Source organism: Pan troglodytes, chromosome 10 (genome assembly GCF_028858775.2).
Source record: "Pan troglodytes isolate AG18354 chromosome 10, NHGRI_mPanTro3-v2.0_pri, whole genome shotgun sequence".
Lineage (NCBI taxonomy): Eukaryota > Metazoa > Chordata > Mammalia > Primates > Hominidae > Pan > Pan troglodytes.
In genome coordinates, this window is record NC_072408.2 from 53,204,467 (window position 1) to 53,224,125 (window position 19,659).

Genomic DNA, 19,659 nt, shown 5'->3' on the forward strand with positions numbered 1-19,659 from the left:
CAGCGTGGAGTACAGTGGTGCAATCTCGGCTCACTGCAACCTCCACCTCCCAGGTTCAAGCAATTCTCCTGCCTCAGCCTCCTGAGTAGCTGGGATTACAGGCACATGCCACCACGCCCAGCTAATTTTTATATTTTTTTCTTCTTTTTAGTAGAGACGGGGTTTCACCATGTTGGCCAGGCTGGTCTCAAACTCCTGACCTCAGGTGATCTGCCCACCTCAGCCTCCCAAAGTGCTAGGATTACAGGCATGAGCCACCATGCCTGGCCCATACTTTTTCTCATTTTCTTTTCTGTGTTACAGAATACAATTTGCTGACTGTAAGGGGGAGAGTTTTTTTCCCCAAAATGCCAAAGTACATAAAGATAAAGGTGAAAGTTTCCTCTCACCAGTTCCAGTGTTAACAGTGAGGTATGTGTTATTCCAGACATTTGTTCCCACGCGTATACAATACTTAACTTTCACTGTTGCTTTTTATTAAAAATTAAAACCATTTCACACAATATGAGTTTTGTAAAGACTTTTTAGGAAAGAATTTTCTTGTCAGTCTGATGGATTCAGAGGGAAAAGATCTAAAGGATAAGTGTGGGCAAGAGGAAAAGACAAAAATAGAACTAGAAGAAAATGAGAGAAAGTCTCCATCAATAAATGGAGAATTAAAGAAAGACTTCGCTATGGCTCAAACAGTTAAACAGAGGCAACAAAAACAATATGGAAAACAAAAAGTCTCTATCTTATTCTCAGTGGTATGTATACCCAGGGCATCAGAACATAGCACAGTAGGTGCTTAATAAATATTTGTTCACTAAATGAATACCATACAGTCTCACTTGTGTTGCATGGCCTAGATCAAATTAGAACCCAGGAAGGCAGAGGTAAGTTTATAATAGTTAACAAGACAAGAAATTAGCTCAAGGAAAGCATTTTGATATTGAGAGACATATTAACATTTGATGCTGGCTTATACATGTTTAAGAGAAAGAATCTAGAGGTAAAATAATAGGAAAAAGCCAAGATAGATAAAATATAGTTATTGATTACAGCAGATACAGAAGGAAAACTATAAAGTATTTGTTAGAGAACGTAACCAGACAGGGTAAGTTGGGGAGCCCAGAGAATGAACCAACATTTGTGGAGTTATAGCATGTGCCAGACTTTTTTTTTTTTTTGAGACAGAGTCTCACTCTTGCTGCCCAGGCTGGAGTGCAGTGGCATGACGTCGGCTCACTGCAACCTCCGCCTTCCGGGTTCCAGCGATTCTCCTGCCTCAGCCTCCGAAGTAGCTGGGATTACAGGCGTGTGCCACCATGCTTGGCTACGTTTTTTTGCATTTTTAGTAGAGACGGGGTTTCACCATGTTGGCCAGGATGGTTTCAAACTCCTGACCTTAAGTTATCGGCCCACCTCAGCCTCCCAAAGTGCTAGGATTACAAGCGTGAGCCACCGCACCCAGCCAGCACGTGCCAGACTCTTTCACCTGGGTTATTTTATTCATCTGCATAACAAACCTGCAAAGGAGCAATTAATGATCTTCATTTAAAGATATGAAAACTGAGGCTCTGAAAGGTTTGGGGTCTCAAACCTCTTAGATAATAAAGAGCAGAAGCACTTTTCCAAACCAGGCCTTGGTCCTGTAAGCCCAGGCCTCACTCCAATTGACCGAAGCTTCCTCCAGAGCAGTATGTTGTGGGAATAAGCTCATCGGAATTGTAAACAGTAGCGTAGAGTCTCACTATTCAGAGCAAGCTATAGGGACCATTATCATGGGCATCAACTGGAAGCATGATCTTGGGCGCCACTCCAGAATTACTAAGCAACAATCTGTATTTTAACAGATCCCTAGGTGACTGGTATGCATATTAACATTTGATAAGCCCTCATTTGTCTATTTCTTCTTGCAATTAAAGAGAGAGAGAAGCACTCATTAAACATCATTTTCCCTGGAATTCAGCACCACCCATTTGGGAGAATTTCAAGGATTCTCTAAAACTAAAATGCCTGGAAACAGTGAGAAGCTAGTTTCCATTAGGTGCTTTGCCAATTGCATACTGGACTCTCTTTAATCATTGCATCCTTGTTATGTACATATCAAATGGTTCATGTAGTGGAACAGAATAAAACAAGTCAAAAGTCAGGATTACTCTGATTCAGTGTAGAGTAGGCTGATGCATCTCAGCAACATCCACTTAAAATGCAATTCTCTGCCCACGTTCTTTCCTTTCCTTCCTATCCAAAGATATATGACAGCCAACTTTAACTCCACCTCTACTGCTTAGACCTCAAAAACAACCACTCACAGGCTGTGCATGTGTGTGCTGGGGATGAAAAAGCACATACTTTGGAAACTCTCCCAGAGCTTCTATGCACTACTAGGGTTTAGGTAACCAAGTCTTAGAAGGCCTTATTCTGGTGTGGTCCCTCCCACTCACTCACCCAGAAGATGCAGCTGGCTCTAGACAACTGGAAGTACAGAGCTCTCTGTCATTCAGTACCCAAGGGCCTTGAGAAAGCCATTCGTCCTTTCTGTGCCTCAAATGCCTCATCTGTAAAACGGGCCTTACCTAGTTCACAGGGAGACCAGGAGAATTAATTAGTGTTTGTAAAGCTTTAAGATACCCTAGATGAAAGTGGCTATATAAGTGTAAATGATTATCATTATCATTATTATTATTATTACATAAAGTATGGATGACAGATTAAGTATGGGATTATATGTCAACCTCCTGGGGATGGCAGATTTCTGGATAAACAAAAAGTGCTGTAGACTATTATTATCAACCTGCCTTTCCCATGTCTGTTCAGGAATGCATCATCATGTTCAGTAGGCTAATCATACAGCAAGAAGTCTTCCTTAGTTCACCAGAGATGAATTCAGAAGAAATGGTAATGAATGAAGACTAGAAAATCTCTTAAACTGTATATCTCCAAGATAAAGCAGAATTTGCTACCCACCTAAACTGTAATCATCTGATAAACGGGGATGGAGCAATTTTGAACCCAGCCTATCACTGAACCAAGTTACCAAGTCAGTCCAATTAAAAGTTTGCATTTTCCTTTCAGACGTACTACAAATGAAAGTATAAATAAATGCTGAGAAAATTTAATATCTCTGCCAGATGATCCCTCTGCACAACAACAAAGTAAAGGAAATCTGTAGGGGATTAAGGCCACTTCTCTTCACCCTGAGTAAAACTGAATCAGCCTCACAGCAGATGTTCTGTCCTCTTTTTTCCTTTTCTGTTTTTTTGTTGTTGTTGTTGTTTGTTTTTTTTTTTTTTTTTTTTTTTTTTTGCTACAACCTGGCCCTACAGTGTATGTGTGTGAAGAGGCTGGAAGTTCCAGGTGCCAGCCAGGCAGATCTGCCACATACAGAAACCAGAAATTCTAGGAAAAATAGTTAAATAAGAGGTACTTAATGTAGGTTCCCAGCACCCTATGGGCATCGTGGGTCTGAAAGTTTTCATATGCATGTGAATTTTTACACAGCTTTCATAGATTTTCAACAGTTTCTGTGACCTCAAAGGATTAAGATCCAAATGTTTTCCTCCCATTTAATTTCGCTCTCTGTGGACACACACAATTTCAGTTCTCCTGAAATCCTAATTCACAGTGCTTCCTGATACGGAAGTGATACCTGCGTCTGATAACATGGTTTTCCCAACAATTTCTCCACTCTGATATGCTGGCCATTATTAGGAAGAAGCTTAAGTCAACACGAGTCATAGAACCTGAGTCTGGTTCTAATTTTGTTTAGTTAGGAGTGTTTTTGGTGTTCCAAACCTTTCTCTATTTGAAATAACATTTGTGCTTTGCTGTTCAGATTTTTTACTACACTTCTAATGCTTACACTGTTCATTTAACTGCCCTTTCACTGGATTAAAATGACCAGAGTATGATTGAAATCTGGTGGAGTGGGAGCTCAGTCTGGAGAAAGTATGAATCTTTATTTTATTTCAGATAAGCTCCTGGAAAATGTACATATTTTCCAAAGCAATCAATCAGAATTCACTTGGCAACTAAGCAATCCTACAGGCCCCAGTTCCCTTATGTGATTTATGAGACCTTCTCTTTCCAATAAAGTTGAAAGTACCAGGAGAATAGCTTCTCACCCAGCATTTTTTAACTGCAGCTTCCAAGCTAAGCCAAGAATTAGAAAGGCGCACAATGGGATGCAAAAATTCAGAAATGGAACACATTCTATGTGGAGGCAGAACATCCTCCTTAAATCACTTTCTAGCTCAATGTCTCTGCATTTTTCACTGATGCAAATATTACATGGAATACTGCTTTATACTATAATTCATAAAGGGTCATGCAGCATTGGGTAGTGTGAGTTTTGAGGGTTTTTTTAATTACACAAACCACCTTCGGGGAGTCAAAAGAACATAGAACTGAGAGGCAGGAGGCCTGAGTCCTAGGTCGCTGCTTGCCTCTTGAGTGAACTATCACTGCCCTATTTGTAAAATGAGGAGGGTCTATAGATAGCCTCCAGCTCTAAAGCTCTATACCACTGAACTCTACATGAGTACTCTAAAGATTATTTAGAGGCATCTTGTTGAGATTTCTGATCTCCCTGGCTACCACAAACATTAATTGAAAAGCTGTTTTATGCTAGAAGCTGAGCCTAGTGCAAGATACTCAAGATAAATAAGACATTATCTCTGCCCTTCAAAAAGCTCCCAATCTCGCTGCATACCATTAACATATTATGAGGTTAAGTTAGAAAAATCAGCAAAGTTCCATGGGCACATAGAGGGAGAGAACAAGGCAAGGGCATTTGAAATAAAGGAGGCAGGATTGGATACAATGACTAACGCCTGTAATCTCAGTACTTTGGGAGGCCAAGGTAGGAGAAGGGCTTGAGCCCAGGAGTTCCAGACAAGTCTGGGCAAGATGGCAAGGACTTGCCTCTACAAAAAAAAAAAAAAAAGCCAGGCGTGGTGATGCGCACCTGTGGTTCTAGCTACTTGGGAGGCTGAGGCAGAAGAATTGCTTGAGCCCCGGAAGTCGAGGCTGCTGTGAGCCATGTTCAGGCCACTGTACTCCAGCCTAGGTAATGGAGAGAGACCCTGTCTCAAAAAAAAAAAAAAAAAAAAAAAAAGAAGGAAAGAAAAAAAAACAAAGAAAAGAAGAAACAAAGGAGACAAGGCGTGCAAAAGCATGGAGAAATGAAATGCCTTGTGTGGTGAGCGACGGGATGAGCAAGCCCAGGATTTGGCCTCCTTCTCTATCCTGGTCAATCAACCCAGGCAATTTGAAAGGAAACCCAGAGGTCTCCTTATCTCTCTCCCTCCAGCTAATCTGTGCCCTGCTTCCTTTACTCTGGACCCATCTTTGTCCCTCTAGTTCTAGAGCCAAGCAAAAGGCAGTCCCACCCCCAGAGAGAAGTCCCTAAAGTTCAGTCCTCCCTTATCATTTCTTTACTGCCTGGCTCTGTGTTGTTTATGCCTAATGGGAGAATGGTGGGAAGAAAAACTGGGGTCGCCTTTAACCACTTCTGCTGCAGAGTGAAGAATTACTTCACTTCCATCCAATTTCCTGCTCAACTGTGTTTACTTCTTTCCCATTGTTCTACTTGATTGGTGTTTCTGGAAGAGCTCCTTGCTCCTCCCTCTGTAGAGTCTACTGTCAAATGGCAACCAGATCTCCCAGATCTCTTCTCTGGAGGTGTAGAGTGAAGACTAGAATGTCTGGGCAAAATACATTGCCAGAAGTATTCATATACATCACCCTTCATAAAATACGATAGTATCAGAAACACTTGTTTATTTTTCTAGCAATGTTTCTGGTATTAACTCACTCTTTCGCTCTATCTCCCTTGTGATTAAGAGAACATGACTGCTAGGTAACTGAACCAACAGTATAAAATTCAGGATGCACACTCAGATGTCTGTCTAATGCTTAAAGCAAGACACTACAGTAACTCTGTATCAAACTAGCAAGCAATTGCGACAATCTACAATTATTATGCTATTAGATAGAGTAACTTTTCCCAATAGTATTTGATCAACTAACAAATGTTCCTCCCAAAAAAGAATTCTGTAATCAAACAATTTGAGGCGGGGTGCAGTGGGGCTCACACGGGTAATCCCAGCACTTTGGGAGGCCTAGGTGGGTGGATGACTTGAAGCCAGGAGTTTGAGACCAGGCCAACATGGTGAAACCCTGTCTCTACTAAAAATACAAAAAATTAGCCAGGTGTGGTGGCACACACCTGTAGTCCCCGCTACTTGGGAGGCTGAGACAGGAGAATAGCTTGAACCCAGGAGGCGGAGGTTGCAGTGAGCCAAGATCGCACCCCTGCACTCCAGCCTGGGCAAGAGAGTGAGACTGTCTCAAAAAACAAAAGAAACTGAAAAATCAAACAATTTGAGAAAGTCCTGGGTTTAAAAAAGTTAAACAGGTCTCTACTACAGGACTTTTCAGATCCTTTTCAGATCCTTTAATTTGCTAATGTAGTCTGTAAGTCAAGAAAGTAATTCGGCGGTAGCAGCGCGGAGTCGGTAACGTTAGTACGCCGCTGGCACCTACCTTGACTCTCGCTGGCCGCGCGAACCCGTTTGTGCTCGGTATCCTAGTGCACACGCCTTGCAAGCGACGGCGCCGTGAGTCTGACTTCCAGTTCCAGCGGACGAGTTGAATGGATGGCAGCAGTTACCGTTGCTGCTGGGACAGCTGCAATTGGTTATCTAGCTTACAAAAGATTTTATGTTAAAGATCATCCAAATAAAGCTGTGATAAACCTTCACATCCAGAAAGACAACCCCAAGACAGTACATGCTTTTGACATGGAGGATTTGGGAGATAATGCTGTGTACTGTCGTTTCTGGAGGTCCAAAAATTCCCATTCTGTGATGGGTCTCACACAAAACACAACGAAGAGACTGAAGTCAACGTGGGACCTCTTATCATCAAGATAAAAGAAACTTAAGTGGACAGTTTTGATACTTGTCGTGAAATTACCTGATTGTTTAATTAGAATGACTACCACCTCTGTCTAATTCACCTACCCTGGGTTCTAAATGTGGTATATTGCAAACTGCAGCTTTCACATTCATGGCATTTGTCTTATTTGTTGAAACATCGTGGTGCACATTTGTTTAAACAAAACAAAACGAAACAAAAAAAGGAAAAAAAAAAGAAAGTAATTCACAAATTTACTAGTTTCCTTTTTGCCAAAGTACATGTGAATCACTCTGAGAAACTGTTGAAAATTCATATTACCAAGCCCCTCAGAAGCAGCCCTGGAGCCTGTACTTTAACACCCCAGGTAGTTCAGATGCAGATGATCTGCACACTGAGAAATACTGACATGAAATGTTTCCCTAACTAGGGTTCTTGGAACACACTTTGGGAAATGCAAATGCTGGTGCAGGGAATTAACTCAAGGTCAGTCCCCAAAAGTGCTTGTTTCGTTCCAAGACATCACAGTTCTCATTCACATTAATTTAAATAGCTTGTTCTGTTATAGTTGCAAGATGACAACTCACTATTGAAAAAGGGGCAAACTAGCAATAGAATTAAGAGGAGGCAACCAGCTATTGACAAGGAAACCCCTAAAAGAGCTAATAATGGCAGCGTCAAGGTTTTTATTATTTAGTTTATTTCTAAACATAATCATCCAAATCAAAACAGACTTTTTCTAACATCTTTTTAAGCCAGAGAAAGAAAAGAACACTTTATTTCAGGGATGGTAAATTTAAATCATCTTAGCACTTGGCAAGTTATGAGGTTTGGCCTCATAAGATTTTTGTGAATGTTGACTATTAACCACCAACACTTCCGAGCTATCAACAGTCAAGTACCAGGAAGCGAACACACCGATGGGATTTTGATTCTTTTGAATCAACAATATGCGAGATGGGTCATAACTACAGTGAGCCAGGAATAAAATGTTAAATATGCACTTCAGCTGTGTCAAATTGGAGAGTATTCCTAATATCTCAGTAGGACCTACTCCAGACTCATTCACTAATTAACAAATACCACCTCAGGGTGCACCGTGGGGACATCACGCTGGTAAAATGAAATCAATATTTCAAAGGGAGAAAGTACAGTGTTCTTAAAAGGCAGAGTAACTATATCTTAACAGGGCTTTCTAGACACAGTGCTGTGGTTGAATATAGATAATAATCACTATCTGAGGATAATTAAAAGTTGGTTTAAAAAATTATTTTAAAGTGGATCAGCTTAAACACAATATTTTATTTTCAAAAGAAGGGGGGAATCTTGTAAAATGAGTGAAATTATTAACATCAGTTTATTTCATCTGTCTTATGGCTTAAATTTTGGCTACAAGACATTTAATGCTAACATTATACAGTACTGAATGTTTTGAAGATAAATTGTGTGAATTCATTATGGAATATTTTTTATTTGACTTCTTGTCAAAGATAGTAACTATGGGCACTCAAATATTATCTAAGAAGTTCCTCCTCTTATTTAATTTTGAAATCAGATATCATTAAGCTACAAGTCTTAGAGATATAGAGAGTCTGTATTATCAAAAGACTTTTATTTATAGATTATAGAAACCTAATGTGGATTAAGCCAGTTTCTCATCCAACTAAAATACCAAATACATACATTAAGAGTCTTGTCTTTTTTTTTTTTTTTTTTTTGATACAGGGTCTGTCTCGCTCTGTCACTCAGGCTGAAGTGCAATGGCACGATCTTGGCTCACTGTAGCCTCCACCTCCTGGGCTCAAGTGATACTCCCACCTCAGCCTCCTGAGTAGCTAGGACTTCAGGTGCATGCCAACACATCTGGCTAGATTTTTATTTATTTATTTATTTATTTATTTATTTATTATTTATTTATTTATTTAGAGATGGAGACTGCTCTGTCACCCAGGCTGGAGTACAGCAGTGCAATCTCGGCTCATTGCAACCTCCACCTCCCAGGTTCAAGCAATTCTCCTGCCTCAGCCTCCAGAGTAGCTGAGATCACAGGCATGCACCACCATGCCCAGATAAATTTTTTTTTTTGTATTTTTAGTAGAGACAGGGTTTCACCATATTGGCCAGGCTGGTCTCGAACTGCTGACCTCAGGTGATCTGCCCACCTCAGCCTCCCAGCCTGCTGGGATTACAGGCATGAGCCACTGCACACGGCATAAATTTTTAATTTTTTGTAAAGACAGGATCTTGCTATGTTGTCTGGGCTGGTCTCAAACTCCAAGGCTCAAGCAATCCTCCTGTCTCAGCCTCCCAAAATGTTGAGATTACAGGAATGAACCACCACACCAAGCTTGTCTCTATTTTTATTTGTCAATTATACCTCCATAAAGCCAAAGGAAAAATAAGAATCCCATCATTCTGTAGCCCTCAGGTCTACTTTTCTTTTCACTAGCAGAGTTCTTGGGCAAGCCCTCCCCAAATGACCGAAATGGCCCTCCTGCTACTCCAGGACTACATTTTACCAGCATAGTGACAAAGTAAAAAGCAAATGATTAGTTCAAGCCAGTGATGTGAAGGTAAGTGTTTAACTTTCCAGAAAAAAAAAAAATCTGGTTTATAACATTTGCCAATTTCCATGGTATAAATACTCCCACCCTGGCCAATTTCAACCTACCAACTTAACATCACTAAACATGGAGTTGAGAGGAGATGTGCAGTAGTCCATTCTGTAGTATTTCCGCCATATAGAGTGAAAACACATAAATAACTCAAGATGATAGGTAATATAAGATGTAGTAAAATAATAAGGCAGCTGTGAGTTTGAAGTATTCACCTACCTTTGTTTTAATATACTTTAATTGTAAGTTTATATAATCTAATTGTTAATAATGGCTGTGTTTAACAACTGATTGACAAAACTCCTAGAAATTTAATAATTGGCTCTTGTGGACCAATATGAGCCAGTGCACCACCAGCCCCGCAGAAATCCAGGAGGACAGCTCACAGGAGCCTGATTTGGGTCACATGGCTATTTTTAGATTCATCTCTGAGTCCAAGAGGCTGTGGTGCTCTGACTGGCCCACGCTGGCCATGTGTCTGGGATAGACTTAGGCTGCAGACACATTGACTGATGATGGGAGACAGTGGCTCCACAACAGAAAACAACAAGGGGAAGAGGCTGGGCAGGCAAAACAACATATATCCATTTTAACAGTGGAAATACCTCACATAAAAGTAAGTGGGACAAGCACAGACTTCATTGTCCACTTTGAGAGTAAAAGAAAATGCTTTTAATTATTATGCTTGCGCCACAGACATAGAGCAAGAGGTATGGTCACACTACGAATAAAGAATACTAGGCCCAGGTAGAATAACTGGCTGGCAGAGCCACACACATCAAATGAGCAGCACAGCCAGGGCTAGGGACCAGATTTTCAGATTACCAGTTCAGTACACTACATAGACCTCAACTGTAATGGTGTTCCATTTTTCTTTCTTTGGGATGGTTTTCAAATAGAAAATCCCCCTAAATGAAGAAACAGAATATTCTTAGTGGCTGATGTGATCTGAACTCCTCTTTTTTAAATTATGTATTGTGCTTTTTTAGATTATGTATTATGTATTGTGCATTTAATGTTTTTTTTTTGGATTTCACTTGATTGTTTTAGAGCCTGGGTCTTGCTCTGTTGTCCAGGCTAGAGTGCAGTGGCTGTTCATAGGCATAGTCATAGAGCACTATGGTCTCCAATTCCTGGGCTCAAGTGGTCCTCCTGCTTCAGCCTCTCAAGTAGCTAGAAATACAGGCACCATGCCACTGTACCTGGTTTGCATTTATTAGTTTCTTACCCAATGTTTTAACTCACCATATATTACTTACGGGAATACAGAATTTTGAGGACAGTTTGACAAAACTAACAAAAGCCTTTGAATTCCATATACACTTTGACCTAACAATTTAACTTCTGTGAACTAGTTTAAGAAAATAATCACAGATGTGTTCAAATATTTTACTTTAAGGATGTTCACTGTAAATTATTAATAAGAGTTTAAAAACTGGAAATAATTTAAAAGGTCAATAGACAAATGGTTAGACAAATCATAATATGTCAGTCTACTAAAGAGCCATAAAAATGATGTGGACAAAGAAAAAAGAAATGAAGTCCACAACATATGATCCCATCTTTTACAGGGGAAAACATGTCTGAAAGGATAGGCCATACCAAAATATTAACAATGATAATATCTACATTGAACAAAAAGTTGTTTTTATATTTTTAAAGATTATTGCTTTTGTATCTTTTTAAAGATTATTAAATACCCAAGCCACCCAACTATTTTTTTTTAACTATGCTCTGTTCATTGTAATATATTGGTTTTCTTACTGCATTCGCCCTGGTTTAAAATCATTTCAAAACTATTTACTGGAGGTGGGTTTACCTTGTGGCAAAAATAAAAGCAAAGGAGACAGTGTTAAAAATACATCTAAAGAAAAATCTGTGTGTAAACATTCAGGATAAGAAGTCTGAATTCCCTGGCCTACAACTCTACCATTTTCAACTTTGTGTGCTGACTTTTTTACAATTGTTCTAAATTTACTTAAAACTGCAAACTTTGGGAAACTATTGTAAAACAACAGAAATAGATGTCAACTCAGATTATTTCCAAGAATCTCCCCTGCTTTCTCATGTAAAGGATGAATTCAGAGAGCCATGGGCTTTTAAGAATCCAGCAAAGTCTCACTGAGGTTTGACAGAGCCTCCAAATACAGTTTATAAAAGAGTCAAATGGCCTAATTTTAAAATTCATATGACCAGAGGAAATGGAAGGAATAAAATTAAGTAGAGAATATGAAACAGAGAGGGGAACATTACAGTAAATGTCTTTCTTTAAAGTCATTTAAAGAAAAGTGTATGAATGTAAAGGTTTAAAAAACATTTCTTTTGCAAGTCACAGTGAATTTTTAAGCTATCCAAACTCATCTAATTGAAGACAAAATATTGCCCAAGCAACACACATATCCAGGAAGCCCTGAAGGTAGAAATCCACTTCCCTAGAAACATATTTATTTCACTCTTACAGCAACAGAAGGAGTGAAAGTAGAAACAAGCTTCAAGGCTCAGATTTTTAAGTTACAGCTATTGCATCAGAAAGAGGACTATACTTAGAAACTGAAAATATGGGTTTGGGTCTTGGCTCTGCAATTTACCAGCTGTAATTTTTTTTTTTAGTTGTAGACACAGGGTCTCTCTGTGTTGACCAAGCTGATCTCAAACTCCTGGCCTCAAGCCATCCTCCCACCTCAGCCTCCCAAAGTGCCGGGATTGAAGGTACAAGCCCATCATGCCCTGCCTTCAGCTCTATTACTTTGGAAAGATCATTTAGCCGGTCTAAATCCCAATATTTTGGTCTTAAAATGCTAACAACTATATGGTTGTTATGAGCACAATGGCTGGTACATACTGTATTCTCAATAAATATTTGTTAAATGAGTAAATGATGTTTGTGAAATTACTCTGCAAGCTGTGCGGATAATCATACACTCATGCACTTAACACCACTTGACCCAATAACATATATTACTGATTTATTTTGTATATATTTCTACCTTCCCCAACTAAATGCAAGCTCCATTAGGGAAGGATTTTTTTGTCTTTCCTGTTTCAGGTTGTATCTCCAGAAACTAGAACCGCTCCTTGCACATACGAGGCACTTAACGAATATTTGTTAAATAACTTTTTGTGTAAGTGCTTGTCACATGCTAAGCCCTTAATCAATGATATCCAGTATTGTTATTCACCTGTAAAGCATCGTACGAATGTTAAGTATTCCAGGCCAGACGCGGTGCCTCACGCCTATAATCCCAGCACTTTGGAAGGCCGGGTCGGGCGAATCACCTGAGGTCAGGAGTTCAAGACCAGCCTGGCCAACATGGCAAAACTCCGCCTCTACTAAAAATACAAAAATTAGCTGGGCATGATGGTGCACACCTGTAGTCCCAGCTACTCAGGAGGCTGAGGCAGGAGAATTGCTTGTACCTGGGAGACAGGGGTTGCAGTGAGCTGAGGTCACACCACCGCACTCCAGCCTGGGTGACAGAGCGAGACTCCGTCTCAAAAAAAAAAAAAAATTATGTATTCCCAAACATCCTGAATCATCCTCTTCTACCCTACTTTGTTTTAGCTTTAATATCATGCTAATCCTTCCTCACTAACTATATCACCAAGAACAATTTCTGAGAGCCTCCTAAAGTCAACCCATACATATTTATCTCTTAAGATCCTTTCCCATAAATCTGTCCTTCATGCCATTAATCATTTCTGTTTGTGAATTGTTTTCACCTTCTAGAATTTAAAACAAGGGCCTTACGGCAGAGATATGGAAATGGCAGTGAGAAGGATTATGTTTCAGGCTCTCCTCATATAATCTTGATAAGACATCTACAGCAGAAAGAGCTTTTGGGCTCTGAGAAACAAATGCTCTAGCACAGTAAATGCAATCTTCTCTTAACAGGAATTCTGTCCCAGTCTTTCTAGAATCTGTTTGAACTGCACAGGTACACATGTTGGGATGAGAAAGCTAGAGAAGAATTTAAATAGACCAACTTATATTTCATCAAGGAAGCTGATTCCCCTTTTCCCTGAGTGTAAGCTCCTATAGGGTAGGGATCTTTCTCCACCTGGTTCATAGCTGCATTCCAGCAGCTAGCACAGAGCCTGTAACACACTGTCCTTCAATAAACAGTTGTGAAAAGAAATATTTGCGGAATGAACTTACTCTCTGATTAGATTTCAGAATACAAAGCTGCTCCTGGACAGTGGAAAGACAGGTCTATGAGAAGGCCTGGAATCCAAGAGACAGTCATAAACTTAACAGAGTAGAATGGAGATGTAGCAAATGGGTGCACGGAAAGGGGAACGTTGGTTTGTTACTAAAGAGAAGAAAATATATCTGATAGGTTAATCATTCCTTAGAAAGAGCTGCCTGATGATGGTAGAGCCACATCTTTTGGGAGGCTGTATCTCCTAACCCAAGGCAAACACACATTCAAACGTAAGTCAGCCAAGAAGAAGAATGTTGGTTTCTATGTTTTGAAAAGCAGCTCCTAAAAATGTCAACCTCTCTTAACATAATTTGTTCTTTGTCACTTAGAATAACTACAACCGAGAGGGGGAAAAAAGAAGGCTAAAATCAGATTTCCTTAGTTGGTGCCTCAAAGCAGCTTCAATTTGATCTATTTTGGAAGGATTCATCAAAAAACAAATTTTTGTTTCCCTCTCAGACAAGTACCGTTGTCTCAATGCACCTTTCATGTGCATTCTAACTTTGACAGATCATTGAATGGGAGTTGGGAAACTCCACTTACCAAAGAGACAAGGTACTTTTTAAAACACCTCATAGTTAACTAAAAAGCTTCTCTCATCTCAAAAGTTGTGACTTCCTCCGTTTCTCTCACTGTTGACACCTCAAGGTGGTAAAGTTAGTTTTGCTCTGTGCAGCACTCTTAAAAAACAATGTACCTTTCAGACTCCTGAGTGTAAAAAGAACATAAAGTTGCATTTCCTTTCAAAAGCATTACAACAGGCTCCTAATAAAGACTCCATAAAGATTTCCTATAAAGCAAGGAGCTGTGAAAAGGCCTAGCATTTACTGCCATGTGACAGTGATGCAAATTAAAATGAAGCTCTAGGCTGGGCACGGTGGCTCACACCTGTAATCCCACCACTTTGGGAGGCTGAGGTGGGCAGATCACCTGAGGTTGGGAGTTCGAGACCAGCCTGGCCAATATGGTGAAACCCCGTCTCTACTAAAAATACAAAAAATTAGCTGGGCGTGGTGGCGGGCACCTGTAATCCCAGCTACTTGGGAAACTGAGGTGGGAGAATCGCTTGAACCTGGGAGGCGGAGGTTGCAGTGAGCTGAGATCGCCCCAACTGCACTCCAGCCTGGGTGCAACAGAGGGAGACTCAAAAAAAAAAAAAAAGTTCTACATGATACACCTTGTTAATGTGCTGCAATTCTTTATCAACACTATGGAAATTGAAATGTTTCCTTTATCCTTAACTTTCTTGAAATGACGACCCAAATTCCCTTAATACATAAGCAGGAATGGGCAGGATTTCTACAGAAAAAAAAGAGTTCGGCTTTGGAGTGCATGAGATATAGTAAATACCAGATACATTTTTGCTTTATCTAGACGTTGCCCTTGGCCCCCTGCTCTGCATTGCCGTTCACCTGCCTTGCAGCTAACAGAATCCTCTACTTTTCTGAGAGGCAGTCTACCCAGACTAGGCTGCAGGATGTTGAGGCACTAGATGCTTATGATCTAGGCTTCTCCCAACTAAATGAAACCCTCATTTAAAATTTAACATCTTCCCATGCATAGTTTGTACTTCACATAGCATTTTCACAGGCATTATTTTATTGAATCATCACCATAACATTGTGAAGTTTAACTTATTAACTCCTTATTCTACATGAGAAACAGGAGTAGAGAAATTATGACTTGATCGTACAGAAAAACAATGGCCAAATTGAGACTTTTTGAAAAAACGATTTCTGTTTACAGTGTCAAAGCTCCTTTCACTATACCCCAGTTGTCTCTGAGAAAATCTTTATGTAAACCCACAGGTCAGAATATCGGGCAGATGAACTGGCTAAATCCAAATATAGAAATATAGAAATAACCTGTTATATCGAATTCTTGCTCTTTTGTTTTTCCACATCATTTTTCATGTCATCACTTACCCCTGTTCCCAGTCATTGCAAAGTCATGAGTAAAAGTGGAGTAGAAGAGTAGAAGATTAACTTTGGAATTATTTTAGTGTTTTTGTGTTTTATATTAAACATCATTTAAGTAAGGCTAATTTTTTTTAACTTCTTGAACGAATTCTCTCCATCCCTTTTTATTTAAATGTAAATTGCAAAATGAAATCACTAATTCGATTGATTTTTCATCAGATACCTGTGGGCCACGAAATCAAGTATTCCTCATTCTGTGAGAGTGGTCCATCAAAAGAATAAAGTAAAACAAAATTAAATTAAATAATATTGGGTTTCATACCAATTATTCCCTTTCAAATTACAATTCTTGCAATTAAATCACACCAAAATGTGAATGGACTAATTGCAGGTCTAAGTTAACAATGCACAAGGTTTATAACCTGCAGAGAGTCCTTGTCACAGACAATGACAGCTACCACTGTCCATTTTTTTTGTTTTTTATGTTATTTTTTTTCTGTAGCCATGACTGTCATCAAAACACAAGGATATTTCAGTAATTGCTGACTTTTTTTCCTCAAAGATGATGTACAATTAGCTCAGATAGAATAATTAACTTCGGATAGACTATTTAATGGTTAAAAGTTTCTAGGAGAGCACTTTTAACTTATAACACAATTTTGGAGGAAAACTTCTATGCTTTCTGGTGTGAGATTTTTTTGGCTCAGTTTTTCAAGACCCACGTCTGCGTTTTGTTGCATGTTGGAAAGCTTCCTGTCCTTTGGAGAGTAGGGCTTTGATTTGGAATGTGTAGCTGGCTTCAGAGAGCCACGACCTGCCCCAGCTGTTGGAGAAGCTGAAAATAAAGGGAATCAACAAGCAGCCAATCATCCAAGCCAGCAACCTGCTCGCCGTGGATACCAGCCTCCCCACAACTATTTACGTAGCCTCTATCCTCCTAATGCTCCTTCACAAGATGGCAGAGACCGAAGCAGGTGAAGCCCCAACTGAGAACCCTGCTCCCACCACTGAGCAGAGCAGCGCTGAGTTACACCAGGCACCTTCGCCATCAGCAAGGCAACCTAAAGAATTAATGACCACTCAAAAATAACATAAAGCAAAAAGCAGACCTCAATCTTACCAGCATCAAAGAGACATCTGAGCAAGAAAGTGGAAGACTAACCAAGATTTGGACATTAGAATGTTTACTATTATTCTTTAAGAAAATAACAACTGCAAAAGGAAAATGACAGCAAATTTTTCCAGTAAGCTGAGACACTGGGAATGCCTGCACAGCAAAAGACAAGACAGCAACCTCTCCAGTTTTCAGCAAACTTAGGGTTGTTTTTCCCCGTTTTTTACTGTTTTGGTTATATAAATTGAAAGAAGCAATATGTGAATTCAAAGAAGAAATATTAATACCACCTCAGGAGAACCCCAACCAAAAAAAATCTGAAATACATAGCAAAGGCTTTTTATTTTATTTTATTTTTGTGTGTTCATTTTGTATGCTGGTGCTAAACTTCCAAGTGTTCTGATTTAAAAAGAAATTTTATACCCTTCTTATTTATCTCTGGGATGTGGGGAAAATAACATTTGTACTTTCTTATGAGACTTTCTTTGAAAATGTGCAGTAAGGCCGTGCGCGGTGGCTCAAGCCTGTAATCCCAGCACTGCGGGAAGCGGAGGCTGGTGGATCACCTGAGGTCAGGAGTTTGAGAACAGCCTGGCCAACATGGTGAAACCCGAAACCCCGTCTCTACTACAAAGTTACCTGGACATGGTGGTGCACGTCTGTAATCCCAGCTACTCTGGAGGCTGAGGCAGGAGAATCGCTTGAACATGGGAGGCAGAGGTTGCAGTGAGCCGAGATTGCGCCACGGCACTCCAGCCTGGACAACAGAGTGAGACTCTGTCTCAAAAAAAAAAGGAAAGAAAGAAAATGTGCAGTAAGAAATTCCTCAGAAATAAAATATTTACCCTTCAAAGGAAAAAGAAAAGCATTTTACATATATGTACATATATTAAGCTATTTATACCTGAATGCAGTCATGTAAGGTAGTGCTAAAGTATGCTCCTGGGTGACAGGCAAAATGGATTCCCCATGGCTAAGGTGCTCAGATTTAAAACAGAACCAGGTGGTCATAGCTGGGTGAGGGAGCTGTCACACACTCTGTGTTATCAGAAAGATGTTATAAAATGTCACAGGATCTCCCTTTCTGAAATCAAGCCAAACAAGTTCCAGTTGTCAGTGCCAAAATAAACTGTGACTAGAAAAACCACCACCACCCTAGCCCCACTTCCAGCCAATTGAAAAGAAACGTCTGACAGAGACTTCTGGTTTTAGACTTGGAAACCAACCAATCAAGGCTCACCAGCCCCAGCCAATCAGGGCTCAGCTGTAACAACCAATCAGAACTAAGAAAGTGTCAATCTTTCATTTGCATAAACAGACCTGATTAGGAACCTGGACAGGAACTGATTGGATTTTTTTTTTTTTTTGGTTTCTGGTTTTCATGGGTTTTTTTAGATGGAGTCTTGCCCTGTTGTTGGCCAGGCTGGAGTGCAATGGTTTGATCTCAGCTCAATGCAACCTCTGCCTCCTGGCTTCAAGCAATTCTCCTGTCTCAGCCTCCCGAGTAGCTGGGATTACAGGCAAGTGCCACCACACTTGACTAATTTTTTTTTAAATCTTTAATAGAGTTGGGGCTTCACCATGTTGGCCAGGCTGGTCTCGAACTCCTGACCTGGTGATCCGCCCACCTCAGCCTCCCAAAGTGCTGGGATTACAGGCAGGAGCCGCTGCGCCCAGCTGTGTTTTTTGTTTTTTTAAGAGATGTGTCTTGCTCTGTTGCCCAGGCTGGAGTGCTGTGGCACAATCATAGCTCACTCTAGCCTCGAACTCCTTTGCTCAAGTAATCATCCTTCCTCGGCTATTTGGGAGGCTGAGACATGAGAATTGCTTGAACCCAGGAGGCAGAGGTTTCAGTGAGCTGCGATCGCACCACTGCACTCCAGCCTGGGTGACAGAGCGAGACTCTGTCTCAAAAAGAAGAAGAAGAAGAAAGAAGAAAGAAGAAGAGGAAGAGGAAGAAGAGGATGAAGGACGAAGAAGGAAGAAGAAGGCAAAGAGATTTTAGGTTACTCAACTTACTGTATAGGGAAATCAAACCCAAGCACTGAGGCTCAAAAGTCCTGGTACTTAATGTCTTTTGTGCCTACTCCAGCATGGAAAGAGAAAAACCCCTGGGGGTTTCACGCCAAAGAAATGCTGAGAGCACCACAGAGGCCTGGGTTCTGAACAGACTGTGCCAGAGTTTTGGGTGCAGAATCCTGGGGACTGGAGGCAGTGGTTAACAGCAGTGTTAACCAATAGATGGGGAAGATTCAAGTGCATAAGAAAAGCCAGTGTCAAGGCACGTTGCATTAACTTCAATAGGTGCAAGAACGGCCGAGGCGAATACACAGGATGGGGCAGGACAAGACGGTTCACCAGGACGGGATGCTCACTCTGCTGCAACTGAATACCATGCTGCAAAGGTGCGGTGGGAGGAGGCCCCTGAGAATGGTAAGGAGGAACCACTAAGACAAGACATCATTTCAAGTAGAAGAAACTCCTATACCCTTAATCAGTAAAATCAAGTGTTTCCTTCCTTAAGGAAGCTGGAGACCTAGATCATTAGTTCATGTGGTAAAAAATAAATTTGCAGGCTCATGTCTGCCCAAGGTTTTCCACTCTCTGTTCTCTCTTTCTGGAATGTTCTACCCAGGTCTTTATAGTCTTTCCCTGGCTTCATTTGGATGTCTGTTCAGATGCCACTGCTCGGAGAGATCCCCACTGCTTCCGTGCCCTTTCTCTGCTATAATATACCAATCATTCCCTGTAATCACTTTGTTCATTAATCTATCCCTCAACTAGAATGTATGCTCTGTGAGGATAAGGACTTGTCTCCTTTACTGCTTTATCCTCAATGCCTAAAACTGTGGTCAATGCACAGTAGATGCTTAGTAAATATCTGAATAATGTATTCATGTCAACCA

General features: G+C 40.4%; 1 long non-coding RNA gene and 1 pseudogene across 1 annotated transcript in view; both read left to right on the forward strand.

The window, feature by feature from the left end:
- The window catches only part of LOC134807430 (uncharacterized), a 30,686-nt gene that overhangs the window by 2,455 nt on the left and 8,572 nt on the right, over nucleotides 1–19,659 (forward strand). The window contains exons 3-5 of the long non-coding RNA XR_010147897.1: nucleotides 304–411; nucleotides 9,356–9,476; nucleotides 14,050–14,275. This is a non-coding gene — a long non-coding RNA (uncharacterized LOC134807430). The remainder of the gene's footprint in view (nucleotides 1–303; nucleotides 412–9,355; nucleotides 9,477–14,049; nucleotides 14,276–19,659) is intronic.
- LOC107967724 (CDGSH iron-sulfur domain-containing protein 1-like) lies at nucleotides 2,791–6,931 on the forward strand (annotated as a pseudogene).